Here is a 26,568-nt window from a genome sequence, read left to right on the forward strand (position 1 = left end):
GTTTCTATCTTTGGAGTATATTCGGATATTGTTGTAGTTTTTCTTTTCTCTGTTTCTGCAACCCTTATCCGCATTGCAGATTCCTAAACTTCTCCCTCTTCGTTTACAGAAATGGAAGTAAACCTTTTCATCGGAATTGCTTATTGTCGGAAAAACTTATCTGTCATTGTCTTTGCCCAGTTTAGTGGAAAACCTAAGGAACTTATCTGTCATTGTCTTTGCCCAGTTTAGTGGAAAACCTAAGGAGCTACAGCGTCCCACGAGGAAATTAGCGAAATGTTTAAGTGTGTAATTTTGGGTAAAAAAATAATATATATCATACTCTATTGAGTTGTTGGCTTCCGCCCTAGCTCGTGTGAAGCCAATTTATGTTTAATTATGGGAATTTTTTATTTAAAATTTAAAGAATGATTATTTATAAATTTAATTATGTTAATAATGGTTTTAGAAATTTTATGAAAAGTTTGTGTGTATTTGAAAATTTATAAAATTAAAAATTCCAATATTAAATTTTTATAATTTTTTATTTCCAACTTTTTAGAATGTTAGTAAGATAGATGTGTAATGTGTTCAATGCTAAATTTTTACTTGAAATTTTCCTCAATTTTGAGAAGATTGTGTAAATCGATTGGAGGAATCAGTCTTTTTGTAATTTTTTCTCAATTAAAATATGTTTATTACCATAGACATGCCTCATATTAAGATTCTATCCTCAAATTTGAAGGGTTTCCTAGATTTCCGAAAGTTTATCCACATTAAACGTGTTTAAGGAGGTTGTGCAAAATTGATTTTTGAGAAGGATATTTAAAATAGATTTGGTGTCACCCCTTATTGTTAAATTCTGAGAGGGTTCCTAGATTCCACATCAAATTTGAGGAACTTTACATTATAATAACCTATTTTGATTAGAGGAGGTCGCTCAAAATTGATGGTATACAACCTCCTCTAGTTTGAGAAGCTTATTGTTAAGAAATTTAGCTACTTAAATTATGTTATATTTAGTTGTCAATCTGTGGTCATAAACTTTTAAACACCAACATTGTATATGTGGAACTAGTCCAATGCCTTCCTCAAACCTAAGACTTTGCAATTCCTCATGCAATCTTAGGTGAATAGCCAAATTAGGTATATGCATATGTATATATACACATAGATATATCAATATTATGTTCATATATATGTCAACATATATATACCAATATATATACTCACATATTATGTTTACACATATAGTAGTATACATACAAATATTCATGTAGCAGTAATATATATTAAATACATATTATGTTGGTATACTAGTGGTGGTCGTCATTGGCTAAGCACAATGCATAGATAGATTAAGAGATTAATACTTTAAATATTTTAGGGGTTTTTTGTAGTGAAACAACAACACCCCATTTTGTACATAATCCATAAAAAATGGGGACCATTTTAAGTCTGCATATCCTACTTTTATATATATATATAATTCAATCACTTTCCACCTTGTACATATTTCATAGACAAATCACTTATAAAGTTTAAAAAAAAAATATTTCTAAGTTCTTAAGTGTTCCATCAATAAATATTTCTTCTTGTCTCTCAAGACATGAATATCTCACACCACACTCTCTTTTATTGGAATACTTTTGGAAAATCCCTAGGATGCGACAAAACCTTGTTTTTTAATTAACAATATTTGTTCCCATACCGACTCTCGTTTCTCGAGCTAACCCTTCCACATTTACTTCTTGATCATCCCATGGTGGGACACAAAATTTCCCGACATATTACTGATGTTTTCTTAGAAAATTTAATGTTAATCTCGTCCTAGCCCATTCACTTCTCAAGTGTTTTACCTTACGTCAAACCCCCTAGAAGGATGACAAAATTTTCTAGCAAATGTTTTCAAACATTTTTTCTCTTAGATTTTGTTAGTTCTCCGACCTATGCCCTTTTTAATTGTTGAAACCTTACTTCCACTTGAGATATCCTTCATGGGATGAAATGACCATTGTTTCTACATGGAATGCTTTACACATGCTCTTATCAGATGGTACCATCTGTCACCTTACACCACGTAAATATTTGACAACTAGCCATATTCTTTGTACATAGATGCTAAAATTCTTGACAGACAATTCTTTGTCTCATCATGGCCTTCTTATAGGATATTTTCTAAACCTAACCTTACTCCCATGATGTCAATTAGGGTTAATATTTCGTTTAGTAATGACGTCTCCATAAGTAAATATAGGTCATTTCAACTTAAATTAAGTTTATCCATTGTCATGTCAGTATCATCCTACGTACAACCACTTATTTTTTTATATTTAATATCCTTCATTTCAACCTTAGTTTCAATAATTGTCTTCTTTCATAGCTCTAAATAATCCCCAAGCTACTAAATTCTATCATCACTCTTGTTCTCCTCCTTGTTACAATCACTTCATTTTGCTAGCTATGCAAGAATGTTGAACATGGGGATGAAACCTAAAAAGAAGTTGTGGGTGCAAAAGTCATTTCAACCAATCCTTTAAGTGGTAGATGATAATAATTTGAATATATTTACATTTCAGACACATTAATCACTAAGCCCACTGATAATAGAGATAGGTACCCCTTTAATTCCTTTGAGACCGCATTGTTTGATAAGGGAAGGGATGTGCATACCAAAAAGACCCTCAATGAGGAACCAACATGGAAACTCAAAGTAGATGAACTCTATGTCCTATCATCTGGGTCATTAATATAACATAATGTGTCGAATGGTTTCCATGACAAGGACCCCACACATAGAGAAATATAGAAGAGTACGTAAAAACGAAAATGATATATTATATTTTTATAACTTAATTAATAAATTATCTTTCTTTTGAAAATATTTTATTAGATTATTTAAATTTTATATAATTTCCTTTCATTCTTAATTCTTTTATTTTTAATATTATATGTGTTCATACAAAAATTTATAATACTAATAATAATAATAATAATAATAATAATAAGAATAAGAATAATTTAATTTTAAATCCATAGCCAAGTTTGGAACCAAAATTGTTGTATGAGACACTTGTTTATGGAAAAGCCCTTTATATTTGAATCTTTGTCTTTCTAGGAAAAAACACACGTTCTTAACTATTGGTCATTTTTATATTCTCTATAAAAGTGTAATATACTTGATATATCTTATTAGATTTATGATTATAATATAATAAAGAAATATTATATAACAATAGGCATATGACAATTATTGTATAAAGTAATCATTAATATGTTTTAATGATTAGCTATAGAAGGATTCTCACGTGATATTTTTTTTTTACATTACAATAATATATCTAATAATATATGGTAGGTATACTATAGAAATTTTCCTCAATTTTGAGAAGATTGTGTAAAATTCTTGAGATTTTTTGAAATCGATAGGAAGAATGATTCTTTTTGTAATTCTTTCTCATTTAAAATGTGTTTATTATGATAGACATGCCTCATATTAAGACTCTATCCTAAAATTTGAAGGATTTCCTAGATTTTCGAAAGTTTATCCATATTAAATGTGTTTAAGGAGGTTGTTCAAAATTGATTTTTGAGAAGGATATTTAAAATAGATTTGGTGTCACCCCTTATTGTTAATTTTTGAGAGGGTTCCTAGATTCCACATCAAATTTAAGGAACTTTACATTATAGTAACATATTTTGATTTGAGGAGGTTGCTCAAAATTGATTGTATACGACCTCCTCTAGTTTGAGAAGGTTATTGTTAAGAAATTTAGCTACTTACATTCCATTATATTTAATTGTCAATCTATGGCCATAAAATTTTAAACACCAATATTGTATGTGTGGAACTAGTACACAAATGATCCTCAAGCTATGCAAGAACTTTTACAATCTAATTCTCTAAGGCATGCATTGGTAACAAAATGAATTATCAGACTAAAAATTAAAGGGATACAAATATTTGTTGGACCAATGAGCTTATGTTTTCAAGGCAACCTTGTGGACTCCAATCATATTCATTTGTTGTCATAAAATGATTCTATGATTAATTAAGTACCACTTTCATTATTCAACATTCATCGCCTAGCTTTTGTAGGGGGGAATCCACAGTTTACACTTGAAAGATAAAATTCAATTAGGAAGAAAGAAAAATGCTACAGGCTTGCGTGACCACTAGGATTACATTTACAAAATAATTTTATGATCTCTGATCACAATACTTTGTTTTGCATAAGCATCAAATAGTTTTTCAATTCCTCAAAAAGCACTTTTGTTCATCAACCTTCAGTGCCTAACCTCTATAGGGAATCCACAACTCAACAATGTTGTTTTAACTATGCCTGCATCTCTGTGTCATGTAACACATCTCCGCACCGGATTACACTTGCTGTAACCACATACCCGACGGTCTATAGAACCACAGGCCCGTGGCATCTAACCCCGGTGGTCTCGACCTCCTCTGACCTGCTGACTAGAACACATATTATGCCTTGTCATCCCTGTCATGCTATATCACCAGGCCACATGGTTGCCACCTTCACATTGTATAAAAGCCATATTTTTTGTATTAATATATATTTTCCATCAGATTTTAACATATATGTTTGCAATATGGTTTAACACCATATCTTCGGTGCTTTGTTGGCAAGTTGACTCACATCCTCTGACGGTCATGGCCATTAACTCCACCACCGTGTGATTGGACCTTTGTGCCATGTGACTAGACTGGGATCTGCCATGGATGAACCTATTTATACTTTGTTATAATTATGCACCATAGTTTATAACCTTTTTCCATAGGTTTTTATTTACTTCACCATATTGCATATTCCCTATTGGTCCATTACATACCATAGGTTCATTACAAATTCTACCCCCATGGTTTGATAACATAAGTCTTTGCGCCCACCTACAAAATAATTATATGGTTTGTAAAACATAGCTATCGCTTGCGCCCACCATGGTTTTTACACATAGTTTGAATCTTTAGCATGTTTTAGCATTAGAAAAAATGTGCACCTTATTTTCACATATGTTATATCATCTAGTTTAGAAACCATAAGTTTTCAACTACATCATAAGCTTATTAATGCACCCATGAATTATAATATGAATCTTTAACCAACCAAAACCTAAAATGTAACCATTCAACTGGAGATATGCATTGGAAATGAACTTTGACCTTTTGACTTTACCATTGCCATGTGTCGAACTGCGTGAATGCCATATGGTCAGCAAGGCCCCTTTTCACATGTTCACCATAAAATTCAACAGGATTTTTATCTGTCGTACAGAGGCTAAATGTGAATCTAGAGATACCACCATAATAAGCGCGTCGATCTCTTCGAGTTGGTGCTGATTTCATGAGAAACTGGGATGTTAAAACTTTGCGTATGTCAAGAACTCTTTTTCTACCTAGGTCCATCTTGGACTTCAAACATATAGCAAACTTCAACTTGACTTAACAAGATCCATTATGGATCAACAGTCTAAGTACTTCTATGAAATAAAACTTAGAATAACATCATTTATATTAAAAGAGGAATATACAAGTTCACATTACAATTGTAAAGACAGTCTACATATACTTAGCATGGATCCACATATGCCTTTTCATCGAACTGCAATATACACTAACATATGTCCTTCATATTGGATTGTTTGAACAATTTTGCAATACACAATTTGATTGCTTTCTTGACCAATCTTGTAATATTATAAAGATTTACCTTTGACCTTTAATTATTATAGATGTCATATAGTATAGGAAGGGTGTATTGAACCATGAATACCTCCCAAGTACACAAATACTTCTTAATTTTTTACATCCCAAAAGTAGAGTAGGGTGTAATGCCATTGGCAAATATAGCTCTCACTAATGTGGGTAGTTGCTTGTATTTTGGCATAGGATACTATCATGACATGGAATGCATGAAAATACCCATTCCATTTTCCAAAACCTTGAAATTGATTAATTATCCAACTGCGCTTGTGTTGTATGCATTTCCACCATGCGTTTGACTACAACATTAATTGTGAGTCAACGTCTTTCTTGTCTAAACTAGGCAAAATCCAACCAACATTGATCCATATCAAGCTACCTAAAAATGAAAAACCATGTGGAAATTTTCACCCTAGGGGTGCATATATATCACAACTAATGATTGTGGTCACTTTATCTTTACTAGGGTTATACGATCTGATACTCATATTAGAAAAGGATAGCTCTAGCTCAAATAACTCAATTAAAAATAAGGGAAGAGCTTTGAATTTAACAACACACCTCATCACCATGTCATGACCATAATGGAAGTAATTGTGAAAAAATAGGAATGACCATTGGCTACAAGAGGGAGTATAAAGGGAAAAACTCGCACTTTTGATAGTAATAAAGGTCTCAAAATGAAAGTCCAGTGTCTTCCTCACACCTGAGACTTTGCAAGTCCTCATGAAATCTTAGGTGAATAGCCAAAATTAGGTATATGTGTATGTATATATACACATAGATATATCAATATTATGTTCATATATATGCCAACATATATATATATATATATATATATATATATATATATATATATATATATATATATATATATATATATATAATATTATATAGATATCATTTATTATAAATCAACATATTATGGTTGTATATATACCAACATATATACTCACATATTATGTTTATATATATAGTAGTATACATACCAACATTCATGTAGTAGTAATATATATTAAATACATATTATTTTGGTATACTAGTGGTGGTCATCATTGGGTAAGCACAATGCATATATAGATTAAGAGATTAATACTTTAAATAGTTTAGGGTTTTATTGTAGTAAAACAACAACCCCCCATTTTTTACTTAATCCATAAAAAATGGGGACCATTTGTAGTTTTCTTATCCTACTTATATATATAATTAAATTGCTTTCCACCTTTTACATATTTCATAGAAAAATCACTTATAAAGTTTTCAAAAAAAATGGCTAAGTTCTTAAGTGTTCCATCAATAAACCATTGTTTGTGTCTCTCAATACATGAATATCTTGGACCACACTCTCTTTTATTGGAATACATTTGGAAAAACCACGAGGTGTGACGAAACCTTGTTTTTTAATTAACAATCTTTGTTCCCATCCTGACTCTCATTTCTTGAGCTGACCCTTCAATGTTTACTTCTTGATCATCCTCACAGTGGGACACAAAATTTCCTGAAATATTACTGATATTTTCTTCGAAAAATTTATGTCAATCTCGTCCTAGCCCATTCACTTTTCAAGTGTTTTACCTTATGTGAAGCCCCATGGTAGGATGACAATTTTTTTTAACAAACCTCTTGAAACATTATGTCTTTTAGACTCTATTAGTTCTTAGACCTAGGTGTTGGGTGTGGATCCTGATTATCTTCTGTATTCAAAGGTATCACCACATTGGACCCCAGTTCGAAATATTGCCCCATAAAATATTCGCTGCAGGGGGGGTCCAGGGGGGGCGACTGCACCTGTTCAGGATGTGGCTCTTCCTTATAGACCTTGGTCCATTTCGCAAGGTGTGTACGTGGATCATCCTATCTGTCATATTTTTCTACTAGCCATATCTGCAGTTTCCTAAATCATAGGTGCATCATCCTTCTGCATCTGCACCTGTTGGGTGTGGAGCATGATTATTTAGAGGTCTTTTTTTTTAGCCGGATGTATACCCCAGGAAGTTTGTACACCCCTCCACGCAGGGGGTTGCGGGGGGACTTGTCCCCCGGGGGGGTTTGGGGAGCCCATCCCCCTCGGTTGGGGGGTCCAGGGGCCAGTGGTCGCCCGACGTGGGTTTCGGGGGTAGTGCCCCTAAAGCTAAAAACAGATGTAAAATTGCCTTGTAAAAGTATAGTAATTTCTAGTCAATCTAGGTCGTTCATTAGGCTGATGATCTGACGGTAGAACTTATGTTTAGTATAGGGTTTTTTGCCCTAGAAGGAAACCCCTCTCTTTGTATGAGGGTATTGTATTGAGGCTATGTAATAGATGTGTATTTCTCTGAGTGAGAAGCAGAGAGGTGAGACTGTGAGAGAAAACAGAGGATATTACAACAGATCTGTTGTAGGTTGTGTCTCTTCATTTTTCTGGATAATAGAAAGGAAGGACTAGTTGTTCGGGGTGGATGTATCCCAAACTGGGTGAACCACGTATATCTGTGTCTCTCTTGTTTTATGCATTTTCTGTGTTTATATTTATGCAATGTTTTATGTGTTCCATTGCTCCATAATATATAATTTTCTAACAACTGGTATTAGAGCCGAAGGTCTATTTGGCTGATAAACTTGCGGGAAAGAAGGGTTCCTCATTCGAGTGGGAGCAATGGCAGAAGATGGTAAGTTTAGGGTCAAGGAATTTAATGGCCAAAACTTCTCGCTATGGAAGATGTAAATGGAATATTATCTGTATCAGAAAGATCTATTCCTACCATTGGGCCGAAAAACAAAGATATCGACGGGTATGATAGATGAAGAATGGAACCTTCTTAATAGAAAGGTACTCAGAATAGTACGGTTGTGCCTCGCAGCATCAGCCACCTTCAATATTTCAAAGGAAACAATGACAGAGAGTTTGATTAAGGTGTTGGAGATGCTATATGAAAAACCCTCGGCCTCAAACAAGGTATTTCTTATGAAACAATTATTTAATATGAAGATGTCGGAAGGTGGATCTGTTGCAAACCATTTAAATGATTTTAGTACTGTTACAAGTCAGTTATGTTCTGTAGGGGTAAACTTTGATGATGAAGTTAGAGCTCTGTTATTTTTGTGCTCATTACCAGAAAGTTAGAATGGTTTAGTAATGGCCATTAGTAACTCTATTTCTAGATTTAGTACTTTAAAGTTTGATGATGTTTTTAGTGCTATCCTTAGTGAGGAAATGCAATGGAAAAGCTCTGTTGAGACATCAGGTAATGCTTTGAGTGCAGAGTCTAGGGGAACGAAAATGGAAAGCGGAAAGAGCTCAGGATATCGCAGTAAATCAAGGAAAGGCAGATCGAAGTCCACATCGGGGGGAGTGTGTTAGAAATGCGGAAAGAAAGGACACCTAAAGAAAGACTGTAGATCTCGGAAGGGAAAAGGAGATGCACATCAAGAAAATATTCATGAGGCAAATGTGATAGGTGAGGTGTTACAAGATGCTTTGATTTTTTTTTTCAAAAATATTACTGATTCCTGGGTGGTATATTTAGGGGCTTCATTCCATTCCACACCTAATAAGAAATACTTTCATGACTATGTTCAAGGAGATTTTGGGCAAGTTCGATTGGGTGATGATAAACCCTATAAAATTGTTGGAATGGGTAAAGTTCTTGTAAAACAACAAAACGGAAACCAATGGCTACTAAAGGAGGTAAGGCATGTTCCAGATCTAAAGAAAAATCTGATTTCAGCAGGGTAGTTAGGCAGTGAAGGTTGTGTGACAACTTTCATAGATAAAGCTTGGAAGGTCACCAAAGGAGCCGTGGTAATAGAAAAAGGCGAAAAGGTTGGTACATTGTCTTTATGTAATGGTATTTCTAACTCTTTTAATGCTTTAACTTCCAAAGGAGCAGATGCAACATTATGGCATCATAGGCTCGGACACATGAGTGAAAAGGGGATGAAGATTCTTCACTCAAGGAATTTGTTGCTGAGTTTGAAGAATGTTGATTTGGACTTCTGTGAGAATTTCATTTATGGAAAACAGAAGAAAGTCAGATTTCTCAGAGTTGGGAAAGAAAAGAAGAGCAAAAAATTAGAGCTTGTGCATACAGATGTATGGGGACTTGCTCAGGTATCATCTCTCGGTGGCTCTCACTATTATGTTACTTTTATTGATGATGCAACTAGAAAAACTTGGATTTATTGTATTAAGAACAAATCTGATGTATAAAGTATATGGAAAGCTTTGGTTGAGACTGAGACAGGAAAGAAATTGAAGTGTCTTAGATCAGACAATGGAGGTGAATATTGTAGCAAAGAGTTTGATAGGTACTGTTCAAAGCATGGAATTCACAGAGAGAACACAGTTCCAAGAACACCACAATAAAATGGTGTGTCAGAAAGCATGAATAGAACAATCATGGAGCATGCAAGGTGCATGAGATTGCATGCAGGATTGCCTTTACAGTTTTTGTGAGATGTTGTAGATACTACTATTTATCTAATAAACAGAGGGCCTTCAAGTTCCTTGGATGGTGGTGTTCCAGAGGAAGCATGGACAGGTAAAAAGGTAAACTACTCTTTTTAAAATCCTTTTGGTTGTGAGGCCTTTGTCCATATTGATAAAGAAAATAGAACAAATCTTGAGGCAAATTCAAAGAAATGTACCTTTATTGGATATGGTGTTAATGATTTTGGTTATCGCTTATATGATTACGAAAATCACAAAATCATTAGGAGCAGAGAGGTAATATTCAATGAAAAGGTCTTTTATAAGAATCAGTTGCAGGAAAAGAAACAGGGAAAATAAAACAAGGAATATGTAGTTCTTGATGAAATCACTCAAAAAGTAAAGGTGCCTGAAAATAATAATAATCAACAACCACCACAACAGCAACAGGCACCCCAAACATCTAAAAGAGGTGTTAGAAGATGTATCAGGATAAGTAGACCCCCTGAATGATACTCTCCATTATATCTTTTATTGTTGACTGATTCTGGTGAACCTGAATGTTATGAAGAAGCAATGTAAGTTGTAAGCAGGAAGAAGTGGGAGGTAGCCATTGAAGAAGAGATGGACTCCTTAATGCATAACCAGACTTTGGATTTAGTTAGGTTTCCTACAGGAAAAGCTACATTGAAGAATAAATGGGTTTACAGGCTGAAGGAAGAAGATGGAGGAAAATAGAGGTACAAAGCTAGACTTGTGGTGAAGGGGTTTGCACAGAAGAAAGGTATTAATTTTGATGAAATATTTTCTCTTGTTGTTAAAATGACTTCAATCAAAACTATTTTAAGTCTAGTAGATGTTGAATATTTGCATCTTGAGCAGTTAGTTGTAAAGAAAACCTTTCTCCATGGGGATTTGGAGGAAGAGATATATATGTAGCAGCCACAAGGATATGAAGTGAAAGGGAAGGAGAAACTAGTGTGCAGGTTGAAGAAGAGCTTGTATGGCTTAAAACAGGCTCCAAGGCAGTGGTATCTAAAATTTGACAAGTTTATGTTTGAACAAGGTTATACTAGATGTCACTCTGATCATTGTGTTTATCTGAAAGAGAAAAATGATGGCAACTATATTATATTGTTATTGTATGTAGATGACATGCTTGTTGCAGGGTCTAACATGCAGGTAATAAATGTGCTCGAAAGAAAATTGGCAAATTCATTTGCAATGAAGGATTTGGGAGCTGCAAAACAAATCCTTGGTATGAGAATAACTAGAGACAGGAAAAATTGTAAATTAACATTGTCTCAGAATGAGTACATACAAAAGGTGTTGAAAAGATTTAATTTGCACAATGAAAAACCAGTTAGTACACCTTTTGCTAGCCATTTCAATCTTAGTAAGGAAATGTGCCCAAAGACCCAAGAAGACATGGATTATATGTCTAAAGTTCCATATGCATCAGCAGTTGGAAGCTTAATGTATGCAATGGTCTACACAAGGCCTCATATTGTACATGTAGTGCAAGTTGTAAGTAGGTACATGAACAACCTAGGAAAGGAACATTAGATGGCATTGAAATGGATTCTCAGATATTTGAAAGGTACCACAAATCAAGCATTATGCTTTGGTGGTTCAAACATTTCTCTACAGGGATATGTTGATGCAGATATGGTAGGTGACAAAGATAACAGGAGGAGCACTACAGGATATGTATTTGCTGTTGGTGGAACAACTGTTAGTTGGGTTTCAAAAATCCAAGGTGTTGTTGCACTTTCAACAATAGAAGCAGAGTATGTTGCTGCTACAGAGGCTAGTAAAGAAATGATTTTGTTACAAAGGGTTATGGGTGAATTGTGTAAGGAGCATGATATGGGCACGTTATACAATGATAGCCAAAGTGCCATTCATCTTGCAAAGAACACAACATTCCATTCCAAGACTAAACACATACAGCTCAAGTACCATTTCATACGATCAGTGTTGGAATATGGAGAGTTGAAGCTGGAAAAGATACACACTAGCCAGAATCCTGCAGATATGCTAACAAAAGTTGTAACCAGGGAGAAACTGAGAATATGCTCAGTTTCAATTGTTTTTCAAGGATGACAGTGAAGATGAGAAATAGCCAGGTCCAAAGAGGAGTCATTGTCCAGCAAATGAAGCAGCAGTGGAGTTTCTAAAATCAGTTTCCAATTGGGAGGTTGTTGGGTGTGGAGCCTGGTTATCTTCTGTATTCAAAGGTATCGCCACATTGGACCGTAGTTCAAAATGGGGGCGGCAATGCCGCCCATAAAATATTCACTACAGGGGGGGTGGCTACACCTGTTCAGGCTGTGGCTCCTCCTTATAGACCTTGGTCCATTTTGCGAGGTGTGTACATGGATCATCCCATCCATCATATTTATCTACTAGCCATATTTGCGGTTTCCCAAATCGTAGGTGCATCATCCTTCTACATTTGCACTTGTTGGGTGTTGAGCATGATTATTTATAGGTCTTTGTTCTTAGCCAGATGTATACCCCAGGAAGTTTGTACACCCCCCCATGCAGGGGAGTGTGGGGGAACTTGCCCCCCCGCAGGGGTTCATGGGGGCCCATCCTCCATGATTGCGGGGTCAAGGGGCCAGTGGTTCCCCGATGGGGGTTTCGGAGGCAACACCCCTGAAGCTAAAAACAGATGTAAAATTGACTTGTAAAAGTATAGTAATTTCTAGTCAATCTGGGCCGTTCATTAGGCGGATGACCTGACGGTAGAGATTATGTTTAGTTTAGGGTTTTTTGACCTAGAAGGAAACCCCTCTCTTTGTATGAGGGCATTGTATTGAGGCTATGTAATAGATGTGTATTTCTCTGAGTGAGAAGCAAAGAGGTGAGGCTATGAGAGAAAACAGAGGATATTACAGTGGATCTGCTGTAGGTTGTGTCTGTTCATTTTGCTGGAGAATAGAAAGGAAGGACTGGTTGTTCGGGGTGGATGTAGCCCAAACTAGGTGAACCACATATATCTATGTCTCTATTGTTTTATGCATTTTTTGTGTTTATATTTATGCAATATTTTATGTGTTCCATTGCTTCGTAATATATAATTTTCTAACACTAGGCCCTTTTTAAATGTTGAAACCTAACTTCCACTTGAGAAATCCTTCATGGGATGACATGTCCATTGTTTTTGCATGGAATGCTTTACACATGCTCTTATCAAATGCTACCATATGTTACATTACACCACGTCAATATTTGACAACTAACCATATCCTTTGTACATATATGCTAAAATTCTCGATAGGTTATTCTTTGTCTCATCATGGACTTCTTATAACATATTACATAAACCTAGACTTACTTCCATGATGTGAATTAGGGTTAATCTTGACAAATGATTATCTAAATGGTTAACTTTAATATTTCTTTTAATAATGACATCTCCATAAGTAAATATATGTCATTTCAACTTAAATTAAGTGTATCCATCGTTCATGTTAGTATCGTCCTACATACAACAACTTCTTTTGTATAGTTAATATCCTTCATTTTAGCCTTATTTTGAATAATTGTCTTGTTTCATAGTTCTAAATAAGCCCCAAACTACTAAATTCTGTGATAACTCCAGTTTTCCTCCTTGTTACTGTCACTTCATTTTGCTAGTTATGCAAGAATGTTGAACGGGGGCAAGAAACCTTAAAAGAAGCAGTGGGTGAAAAAGTCATTTCAACCAATCCTTTAACTAGTATATGATAATAATTTGAATACAATTATGTTTTCACACACATTAATCATAATATACAGTCCATTTTTTTAACAATATAATAAACTTGATTCAAATAATTCACTTTTTTAATAGGATAATTACTAGCATTTGCACCAGATGTTGCAAAGGAAACGCCGTAAGGCATAAAATGCAGAAATCCATTATCCATGTAGTGTGTGCATTATTGAAGAAGGTGGATATCTCTAAATTTGTTAATTTGTTGCGAACATTTATGTTGTTGCATTGCTAATTTATTTAGAATCTACTACTACCTCCTTGGAATATAATTGTAGATATGGGTCTCCTGATCTCTTGTAAACATTCTAATTTGATGATTGTTATAGCTATGCATCCCATGAATACTATGGAGATTTTAACGCAAACCCTAAAGCATAATGAACAAAATTGATGCGGCTATGAATTTTTCCAACCTTCAGTCCTCTGATTGTGAACTCTAAGCCACATTTCAAGTTTACCAAAGCAAACCCCAAAGCATAATGAACAAAATTGATGCCGCTATAAATTTTTCCAACCTTCAATCCTCATCTGATTTTGAACTTTGGCAAGAGACCTTTTAATAGTAGGCTAAAAGATTATTTTGAATGTCTTACAAGTCACAAGTGGGACAGGGGACTAGTTCGTTATGGTATATGGGATCCAGAAAATTATCAAAATGGATTTACAATGCGGAGAAAAGATTTGCAGGAAGCTTGAAGCTTGAATTCAATGCCGAGGCCACATCATGTAAGAGAACGAAAGATATGTAATTGACAAGTTTAATATAATAGTCGATGAGGGGAGGTTCCCCTAGTTAACTTATGACACCAAATCAAGAGGTGAATTTAGTCGCCGTACTTCTACTTCCTTGAAAAGCTTGTATGGAGATGAGATTGATGCATGATTAGGTTATTTTTCCTTCTCAACTCTGTATGTGGAATTGGGTTTTCTAGCTTTGAATAATGAGGCAAGGGAAGTTTTCATGAATTGTAGATTGTAGGTTATTTTAGGAATAAAGACATTTCTGTTAGGGAAATGGCTTTATCATGTTTGATTGAATTACACATCATTGAGACTTTACTAAAACATCCAATAATATTAACATTTATTAGAATTTTGATGATTTGCCTTATTTTGAAGTGACTCCAAAATGCTACACATGATCATTGTTCACAGTGTATTGGACCATAGTCTTTGATAAAATTGTTTTACAACTCATGCAACTGCTACTTCCTCTTTAATTCTTTTCATTTGAAAATTGCACCATTTAAGCTCAACCATATTCTGGTGATGGAACATATAAATTTTACTGTACAATCCTCCCTGCTACCATCTCTAAATCCTGCAGGTACTGAGCAAGGCTCCCCACACCCCACCATTTAAGCTTAGCCATATTCTGGTGATGGAACATATAAATTTTACTATACAATCCTCCTTGCTACCATCTCTGAATCCTGCATGCACTAAGCAAGGCTCCCCACACCTGAAAATCAATTTTCAAGGGAATATTTTTAATAACGGCATGTGCATCATCCAGTTTCCCTGCAGGACGAGAAGATCGACCATACAGGCATAATGATATAGCCCAAGTGTGATACAATAAGACTCTTTAATTCTTTTCATTTGAAAATTGCACCATTTAAGCTCAGCCATATTCTGGTGATGGAACATATAAATTTTATTGTACAATCCTCCCTGCTACCATCTCTAAATCCTGCAGGTACTGAGCAAGGCTCCCCACACCCCACCATTTAAGCTTAGCCATATTCTGGTGATGGAACATATAAATTTTACTATACAATCCTCCTTGCTACCATCTCTGAATCCTGCATGCACTAAGCAAGGCTCCCCACACCCGAAAATCAATTTTCAAGGGAATATTTTTAATAACGGCATGTGCATCATCCAGTTTCCCTGCAGGACGAGAAGATCGACCATACAGGCATAATGATATAGCCCAAGTGTGATACAATAAGAACAAACTGGCAATATCGTTTCAGCTAAATTTGGTGAGCTCAGAGGTTTGTTTGCCTCTCAAGCCCAATTATTCATGCTCTAGAATCTGAATTGGGCAAAATTTACTGATCCAATGTTGTAAAGTTGATGATCGTTGAGAAAAGATCCATGAACATAAGAGCAAACTTCATGATTTGATGGGACCAAAATCCACATAGTCCAAGTAATTTATCTATCATTCAAAAAGGATTTTTATTCAGATGACTGAACATTGTCCAAGTAAACTTATCATTATCATTCAAGAAGATTTTTCAGAGAAGGGAAAGCGCTGCAAAACAAGTAATTCGTTTTCAAGCCATTATAAATATGTATGTCCAGAACAGTTGGTTAATCATGTTTTTTTTTTTTTTTTGATCACACAAACACAAGCAAACCATGTAAGAGCTTCTGCAGTGATATCCAAGATGCAGAAGAAGACCAGACATATTATAAACACCGCACATTTTTGAAATTTTAGCAAATAGGAAGAGTTATGAAGTTTTTCTTCATGACAGGATATATTATTCTATACATAGAAGGCACATCAAAAGTTAATTCAACAGTCAAAATACAAATTTGACTATAAGGGTAGTTCTTCAGTCAAGTAGTGGAAATTGGCTAGCTTTGAGGCAAAAACCGTGCAGACAATGTGTGCTAGGCATGCTTTTGAAACTTTTGAAAGCCAAGTTTTAACACAAAAGCTAGATTTTCTTTCCAATGACAATAATCTTCACCATGCTTCTGCACTACACACCCTTTTTTCCATCAACACCTTCTACAAGATGAACTACTAAAGCATAATAACTGCATGCTGCCATGTTTTCAGGTTTGACTATTTACATATATGTACACCCAATGCGGAAGGGCATAATTTTATAGCACAAGAATTTTGGATAACTAAACTGCAATAGAAAAACAAGAAAGTGCCTTCTCTCAAGAACACAGTCTCCTGTCAAGGGAAGTCACTTGGAAAGGGATCACTCACATTTGCATACAGAAGGAAAAGCATGAAAATAAAATGCTATACAACAAATTGCCATAATTGATGGATAAATTTTGCACAGTGCCTAGGAGGCCCATCTCAAGGACTATCAAGAATCAAATGATCCAATGGCAGCCATGTCATAAACTTGAAAGGGATCTGTTTCAACACCATAGTCCATCAAAGTTCTGTCTTCCAGTTGATCATCATGGTCATACACAAAATCAGGAATCTCAATCTATCCCTTCCTAATGTAATCCCAGATAAATTCTAGATGATTTACATACTTCAGTTTCCAGTATAAACAACATAACACATCAAAAACTGTATGAGCACATCTGCAACAATAGATCTAATGAATTATTTGAATCAAAATGCAAACTCAACTTAATACTCACCCTGAACTCAAGAAGAAACAACCAAGGGTTGCAAAAAACAGTCTTGACTGAAGCCCTGAATGTAGGAAATACACCACCTGAAGCCTTTCCTTAAAAGCTAGAGGAAGTTATTCCTAGATCAACCACAAAGTAGACACACCAGGGCAGTTTTCACTCCTTTGAACAGAGGTATGAATGTAAACAAGACAGTAAGGCCCTTCAAGTATTTCATTTGAGATCTTATTGTAAACATATTTTTGTAGCCTACAAGAGGAGCTGCAGACATAAATATAAACTTCATCTCTTAATGGAAGGCGTGGATAATCTGAAAAGGGAGATATATGGTAGAGTCCAATTTTTTATTGCTGATTTATTTAACATGTTTCAAAAACAATTCATAGTTTATATAAACGAAAAAAATCCCAATCTGAACTGAATTGAAATAGCAAAAATGGAATGGCAATAGGTTCAATGGAGCAATCAGTTTACAGACAGAACTCAACCACTAACAATCCACTTTGGAAACAAACCACCTTCACACAATAAACTAATTCGACTGAATTTTTAATGTGCCAACCAATTGGTAAAAAACATTGAGCTACAAGAGGTGCCATTACCAGACAGCTTAATAAACTTATCAAACACAATAATCCTTTTGTAGTATCGATTGATAACCATAAAAACTAAAACCTTAAAAGTCTACTCTGGCAATTTCAAGATGGCTCAGGGGTCACTACAATATAGTTGTATCCTTGTGGTAAAATGGAAAATCGAATTGTTCATCGATTTCAAGATGGCTCAAGGGTCACTACAATATAGTTGTATCCTCATGGAAAAATGGAAAATGAAATTGTTCAACGATGGCATGGAATTGAAATAGTGCTGGCCTAGGTTGAAGATATGGCACAGTGCTTGGATATAGATACAAAGAAGAAAGAGGAAGAATATATTGCAAAAATGTTAAACAAGACCTTATATTATTATGCACGCAGAAAATGAAACCACAAGCATAACAATTCTAGGAGAATTTATGCAATGGCAACTACAATAGAAGTATAGATGAAGATACAAAGGGAGAAAGAGTTGAAGAGGAAAAACCAAATTCTATGTATTAGAGATGGAAGAAAACTCTTAGCCCAACACCAATAACTTCTTCACTCTACCAGCAATATGAACTCTTAAATATATTCTTCTGTCCAATATGATGTCTTAAATATATACTATTGTCTGAAGCATACTTTTCTTAGACAAAGTTGCTCACAAATTCGCTACCTAAACATTCATTATCATTCTATAAATGTGTTCTGATAACATATTTCTATAGATATGGGTTGCATCTACTCTTTTCACGGTTTGTATATTAGTTTATATGCCTTCGTCTTACCTTTGGGCAGGCGCAACAGGCACAATATCAGTTCAAAAGCACAGCTTAATAATGCAGCCAATCCAGTCATTCGGCAAGGTTGGGGCCTTATGCTTTTTAGTTTTCTGTGTTAGTTTAAACTAATACCAAGGAATTCAATTCTACAATTATATTATATGGGCAGACAGAAAGACCCATTAGCCCAATCTACTCCAATGCATATCATCTCTAAACAGTATAACTACCAATTAAGATAGCCTTGACCTCGTAATCTACATTAAGTGAAAAGCACGAATAAGATATAGATGCCACCATGCATCAAAGAGACAAGAAGGGGGAAGATGGAGTTTTGTCTTAGCTCTCTTACTTCACCTAACTGGAGAAAAGTGAGCTTGCTACCCGAGTCCCCACTCTCATCTCTCTTTCTTAGGTTGTCGAAGCTATTACTTTTTGTATCTATGGTTAGAGCTCTTCAATAGGATTCCAGCTTATGCTATCAGCCTATCACTGTTCTGACCCAATACATAAACACTTCCCACATTACCCTGTTACCCCCTTAGGTTATTTTATGTATGAAATTAAATTAAAAAATAGTTGTGGGCTAACATTTTCACAGAAGTTTGCACCTACGCAACTTGTGTTTTTGAACTCGCTTCATTCACTATTACCAATATTCACCCCAAGAACACAACCCATCCTTAAAATGGTGGAAACGATATGCATCCCTCATAATAATTTCTCGCATGACAATTTTGGAGATGAACTTGGTGGCAATATGACAGTCACCACACACACGAAGGTTTTTTGTGATCCGAATAGGAGTCCCAGGCCTTGTGCTAATAACCCCAAAAGCAATGGCCAGCCTCTCACTGTGACTACAAAGCATGTTTTCCTTCAGTTCCTCCTCCACATATGCAACACAAAATCTGTGCTAGGCAAATACCCTGCCTCCTTCATCTGCTTGTCCAAGGTTGACAACATTGCATAAATTTTCTCCGATTGAGGATGTGATCTGTCATCTGCAAGGAACGCGTGAATATTGTAGTTTACTTCAATCAGACTGCATCCTCATATTTTTATGAGTCCCCTATCTTTTATCATTGTCCTCATTTTTACCACATCATCCCACCTGCCAGCTGCAACATAGATATTTGACAGAAGTACATAGTACCCTGTATTGTCTGGCTCTAACTCAAAAAGTCGCTTCGCCCCGAGTTCTCCTAGTTGAACATTGCAGTGAATTCTACAAGTACAAAGCAATGTCCCCCACACTCCAGCATCAGGTTCTAATGGCATTTTTTTGATAAAGTTGTAAGCCTCATCCAGATGACCAGCACGGCCAAGAAGGTCAACCATGCAAGCATAGTGCTCCGTCCTAGGTGTGATGCAATAATCTCGAGACATGCATTCTAAATATTGCCAGGCCTCACTCACTAGGCCTGCATGACTGCAAGCAGACAAAACACAAACAAAGGTGATGTGGTTTGGCTTAATATGCGTCAATTGCATTTGGCGATAAAGTTCCAAGGCATCCTTACAATTTCCATGCATCCCATAGCCTGCAATCATTGTATTCCATGAGACTACATATTTTTCTACAATATTTTCAAAGAGTTCACGTGCAATATTTATATTTCCACACTTGACATACATGTCAATGAGAGCAGTTGCTACAGAAACATCTGACTGAAGTCCATTCCTAATTATATAATCATGGATCCGTTTACCCTCCTGCAGAGCTGCTAAATGGGCACATGCTGGGAGAACACATGTCATGGTGACAGAGTTGGGTTGGACACCTGCAAGTTGCATTTCATGAAAAAGTATCAAGCCCTTGGCAGCATGGCCATTCTGAGCATAACCAGCAATCATAGCATTCCATTTGACTACATCTCTTTCCGATATTTTGTCAAACAACCTAGCCGCAACTTCTATATTCCCACATTTAGCATACATATCTACAAGAGCAGTTCCCACAGAAACATCTGATTCCAATCCACTTCTGATAATGTATTCATGAACCCTCTTACCTTGTTCCAGATATGCTAAACATGCAAATGCAGGGAGCAAACTTACCATAGTGACTAAGTTGGGTGTTACTTGAGAAAATTGCATCTTACTAAAGAGTGTAAAAGCCTCATTCGCGTCTACATTCTGTGCATAACCTGCAATCATTGCACTCCATGTGACTACATTTTTCACATTCATCGCATCGAAAAGTTTCATAGCAAGCTCCACATTTCCACATTTAGAATACATGTCTGTAAGGGCAGTTCCCACAAAAACATTTGATTCAAATCCACATTTGATGATGTAACTATGAGTCCACTTGCCCTGTTGCAGATCTCCTAAATGGGCATATGCTGAGAGCACACTCACCATGGTGACTGAGTTGGGCTTCATGTCTGCCAATTGCATTTGATAGAAAAGTTTCAAAGCTTCTTCGGCATGTTCATTTTGGGTATACCCTGCAGTCATCGCATTCCGTGACACCACATTTGTTATAGAAAGTTTGTCAAATAATCCTCGTGCAACCTGTAATTTCCCACACTTTGCATGCATAGTTACCAGGGAATTCTCCACAGAAACATCTGACACAAGAACTGACAACACATTTACAATGGTAACAGAGTCAGGTTTTAGGCCTGCAACATGCATTCTGTGAAATAGGGACAAGGCCTCCTCTCCATATCCATTCTGCCCATACCCTGAAATCATGGCAGTCCACGAGAGCCAATCCAGTCATTCGGCAAGGTTGGGGCCTTATGCTTTTTAGTTTTCTGTGTTAGTTTAAACTAATACCAAGGAATTCAATTCTACAATTATATTATATGGGCAGACAGAAAGACCCATTAGCCCAATCTACTCCAATGCATATCATCTCTAAACAGTATAACTACCAATTAAGATAGCCTTGACCTCGTAATCTACATTAAGTGAAAAGCACGAATAAGATGTAGATGCCACCATACATCAAAGAGACAAGAAGGGGTAAGATGGAGTTTTGTCTTAGCTCTCTTACTTCACCTAACTGGAGAAAAGTGAGCTTGCTACCCGAGTCCCCACTCTCATCTCTCTTTCTTAGGTTGTCGAAGCTATTACTTTTTGTATCTATGGTTAGAGCTCTTCAATAGGATTTCAGCTTATGCTATCAGCCTATCACTGTTCTGACCCAATACATAAACACTTCCCACATTACCTTGTTACCCCCTTAGGTTATTTTATGTATGAAATTAAATTAAAAAATAGTTGTGGGCTAACATTTTCACAGAAGTTTGCACCTACGCAACTTGTGTTTTTGAACTTGCTTCATTCACTATTACCAATATTCACCGCAAGAACACAACCCATCCTTAAAATGGTGGAAACGATATGCATCCCTCATAATAATTTCTCGCATGACAATTTTGGAGATGAACTTGGTGGCAATATGACAGTCACCACACACACGAAGGTTTTTTGTGATCCGAATAGGAGTCCCAGGCCTTGTGCTAATAACCCCAAAAGCAATGGCCAGCCTCTCACTGTGACTACAAAGCATGTTTTCCTTCAGTTCCTCCTCCACATCATGCAGCACAAAATCTGTGCTAGGCAAATACCCTGCCTCCTTCATCTGCTTGTCCAAGGTTGACAACATTGCATAAATTTTCTCCGATTGAGGATGTGATCTGTCATCTGCAAGGAACGCGTGAATATTGTAGTTTACTTCAATCAGACTGCATCCTCGTATTTTTATGAGTCCCCTATCTTTTATCATTGTCCTCATTTTTACCACATCATCCCACCTGCCAGCTGCAGCATAGATATTTGACAGAAGTACATAGTACCCTGTATTGTCTGGCTCTAACTCAAAAAGTCGCTTCGCCCCGAGTTCTCCTAGTTGAACATTGCAGTGAATTCTACAAGTACCAAGCAATGTCCCCCACACTCCAGCATCAGGTTCTAATGGCATTTTTTTGATAAAGTTGTAAGCCTCATCCAGATGACCAGCACGGCCAAGAAGGTCAACCATGCAAGCATAGTGCTCCGTCCTAGGTGTGATGCAATAATCTCGAGACATGCATTCTAAATATTGCCAGCCCTCACTCACTAGGCCTGCATGACTGCAAGCAGACAAAACACAAACAAAGGTGATGTGGTTTGGCTTAATATGCGTCAATTGCATTTGGCGATAAAGTTCCAAGGCATCCTTACAATTTCCATGCATCCCATAGCCTGCAATCATTGTATTCCATGAGACTACATCTTTTTCTACAATATTTTCAAAGAGTTCACGTGCAATATTTATATTTCCACACTTGACATACATGTCAATGAGAGCAGTTGCTACAGAAACATCTGACTGAAGTCCATTCCTAATTATATAATCATGGATCCGTTTACCCTCCTGCAGAGCTGCTAAATGGGCACATGCTGGGAGAACACATGTCATGGTGACAGAGTTGGGTTGGACACCTGCAAGTTGCATTTCATGAAAAAGTATCAAGCCCTTGGCAGCATGGCCATTCTGAGCATAACCAGCAATCATAGCATTCCATTTGACTACATCTCTTTTCGATATTTTGTCAAACAACCTAGCCGCAACTTCTATATTCCCACATTTAGCATACATATCTACAAGAGCAGTTCCCACAGAAACATCTGATTCCAATCCACTTCTGATAATGTATTCATGAACCCTCTTACCTTGTTCCAGATATGCTAAACATGCAAATGCAGGGAGCAAACTTGCCATAGTGACTAAGTTGGGTGTTACTTGAGAAAATTGCATCTTACTAAAGAGTGTAAAACCCTCATTCGCGTCTACATTCTGTGCATAACCTGCAATCATTGCACTCCATGTGACTACATTTTTCACATTCATCGCATTGAAAAGTTTCATAGCAAGCTCCACATTTCCACATTTAGAATACATGTCTGTAAGGGCAGTTCCCACAAAAACATTTGATTCAAATCCACATTTGATGATGTAACTATGAGTCCACTTGCCCTGTTGCAGATCTCCTAAATGGGCATATGCTGAGAGCACACTCACCATGGTGACTGAGTTGGGCTTCATGTCTGCCAATTACATTTGATAGAAAAGTTTCAAAGCTTCTTCGGCATGTTCATTTTGGGTATACCCTGCAGTCATCGCATTCCGTGACACCACATTTGTTATAGAAAGTTTGTCAAATAATCCTCGTGCAACCTGTAATTTCCCACACTTTGCATGCATAGTTACCAGGGAATTCCCCACAGAAACATCTGACACAAGAACTGACAACACATTTACAATGGTAACAGAGTCAGGTTTTAGGCCTGCAACATGCATTCTGTGAAATAGGGACAAGGCCTCCTCTCCATATCCATTTTGCCCATACCCTGAAATCATGGCAGTCCACGAGAGCCAATCCAGTCATTCGGCAAGGTTGGGGCCTTATGCTTTTTAGTTTTCTGTGTTAGTTTAAACTAATACCAAGGAATTCAATTCTACAATTGTATTATATGGGCAGACAGAAAGACCCATTAGCCCAATCTACTCCAATGCATATCATCTCTAAACAGTATAACTACCAATTAAGATATCCTTGACCTCGTAATCTACATTAAGTGAAAAGCACGAATAAGATGTAGATGCCACCATACATCAAAGAGACAAGAAGGGGTAAGATGGAGTTTTGTCTTAGCTCTCTTACTTCACCTAACTGGAGAAAAGTGAGCTTGCTACCCGAGTCCCCACTCTCATCTCTCTTTCTTAGGTTGTCGAAGCTATTACTTTTTGTATCTATGGTTAGAGCTCTTCAATAGGATTTCAGCTTATGCTATCAGCCTATCACTGTTCTGACCCAATACATAAACACTTCCCACATTACCCTGTTACCCCCTTAGGTTATTTTATATATGAAATTAAATTAAAAAATAGTTGTGGGCTAACATTTTCACAGAAGTTTGCACCTACGCAACTTGTGTTTTTGAACTTGCTTCATTCACTATTACCAATATTCACCGCAAGAACACAACCCATCCTTAAAATGGTGGAAATGATATGCATCCCTCATAATAATTTCTCGCATGACAATTTTGGAGATGAACTTGGTGGCAATATGACAGTCACCACACACACGAAGGTTTTTTGTGATCCGAATAGGAGTCCCAGGCCTTGTGCTAATAACCCCAAAAGCAATGGCCAGCCTCTCACTGTGACTACAAAGCATGTTTTCCTTCAGTTCCTCCTCCACATCATGCAGCACAAAATCTGTGCTAGGCAAATACCCCGCCTCCTTCATCTGCTTGTCCAAGGTTGACAACATTGCATAAATTTTCTCCGATTGAGGATGTGATCTGTCATCTACAAGGAACGCGTGAATATTGTAGTTTATTTCAATCAGACTGCATCCTCGTATTTTTATGGGTCCCCTATCTTTTATCATTGTCCTCATTTTTACCACATCATCCCACCTGCCAGCTGCAGCATAGATATTTGACCGAAGTACATAGTAACCTGTATTGTCTGGCTCTAACTCAAAAAGTCGCTTCGCCCCGAGTTCTCCTAGTTGAACATTGCAGTGAATTCTACAAGTACCAAGCAATGTCCCCCACACTCCAGCATCAGGTTCTAATGGCATTTTTTTGATAAAGTTGTAAGCCTCATCCAGATGACCAACACGGCCAAGAAGGTCAACCATGCAAGCATAGTGCTCCGTCCTAGGTGTGATGCAATAATCTCGAGACATTCATTCTAAATATTGCCAGCCCTCACTCACTAGGCCTGCATGACTGCAAACAGACAAAACACAAACAAAGGTGATGTGGTTTGGCTTAATATGCGTCAATTGCATTTGGCGATAAAGTTCCAAGGCATCCTTACAATTTCCGTGCATTCCATAGCCTGCAATCATTGTATTCCATGAGACTACATCTTTTTCTACAACATTTTCAAAGAGTTCACGTGCAATATTTTTATTTCCACACTTGACATACATGTTAATGAGAGCAGTTGCTACAGAAACATCTGACTGAAGTCCATTCCTAATTATATAATCATGGATCCGTTTACCCTCCTGCGGAGCTGCTAAATGGGCACATGCTGGGAGCACACATGTCATGGTGACAGAGTTGGGTTGGACACCTGCAAGTTGCATTTCATGAAAAAGTATCAAGGCCTTGGCAGCATGGCCATTCTGAGCATAACCAACAATCATAGCATTCCATGTGACTACATCTCTTTTCGATATTTTGTCAAACAACCTAGCCGCAACTTCTATATTCCCACATTTAGCATACATATCTACAAGAGCAGTTCCCACAGAAACATCTGATTCCAATCCACTTCTGATAATGTATTCATGAACCCTCTTACCTTGTTCCAGATATGCTAAACATGCAAATGCAGGGAGCAAACTTACCATAGTGACTAATTTGGGTGTTACTTGAGAAAATTGCATCTTACTAAAGAGTGTAAAAGCCTCATTCGCGTCTACATTCTGTGCATAACCTGCAATCATTGCACTCCATGTGACTACATTTTTCACATTCATCGCATCGAAAAGTTTCATAGCAAGCTCCACATTTCCACATTTAGAATACATGTCTGTAAGGGCAGTTCCCACAAAAACATTTGATTCAAATCCACATTTGATGATGTAACTATGAGTCCACTTGCCCTGTTGCAGATCTCCTAAATGGGCATATGCTGAGAGCACACTCACCATGGCGACTGAGTTGGGCTTCATGTCTACCAATTGCATTTGATAGAAAAGTTTCAAAGCTTCTTCGGCATGTTCATTTTGGGTATACCCTGCAGTCATCGATTCCGTGACACCACATTTGTTATAGAAAGTTTGTCAAATAATCCTCGTGCAACCTGTAATTTCCCACACTTTGCATGCATAGTTACCAGGGAATTCCCAACAGAAACATCTGACACAAGAACTGACAACACATTTACAATGGTAACAGAGTCAGGTTTTAGGCCTGCAACATGCATTCTGTGAAATAGGGACAAGGCCTCC

At 36.7% G+C, this 26,568-nt stretch overlaps 3 pseudogenes; all 3 read right to left on the reverse strand.

The window, feature by feature from the left end:
• Positions 1-19,468: 19,468 nt before the first annotated feature.
• On the reverse strand, positions 19,469-23,633 carry LOC149194209 (pentatricopeptide repeat-containing protein At4g21300 pseudogene; annotated as a pseudogene).
• Positions 23,634-23,642: 9 nt separating this feature from the next.
• Positions 23,643-25,290, reverse strand: LOC149194210 (pentatricopeptide repeat-containing protein At4g02750 pseudogene; annotated as a pseudogene).
• LOC149194211 (pentatricopeptide repeat-containing protein At3g12770 pseudogene) lies at positions 25,291-26,364 on the reverse strand (annotated as a pseudogene).
• Between the last annotated feature and the right edge of the window lie 204 nt (positions 26,365-26,568).

Source organism: Pinus tabuliformis, chromosome 2_2 (assembly GCF_031772625.1).
Source record: "Pinus tabuliformis cultivar Carrire ecotype Pingquan chromosome 2_2, CPIR1, whole genome shotgun sequence".
Taxonomy (NCBI): Eukaryota; Viridiplantae; Streptophyta; class Pinopsida; order Pinales; family Pinaceae; genus Pinus; species Pinus tabuliformis.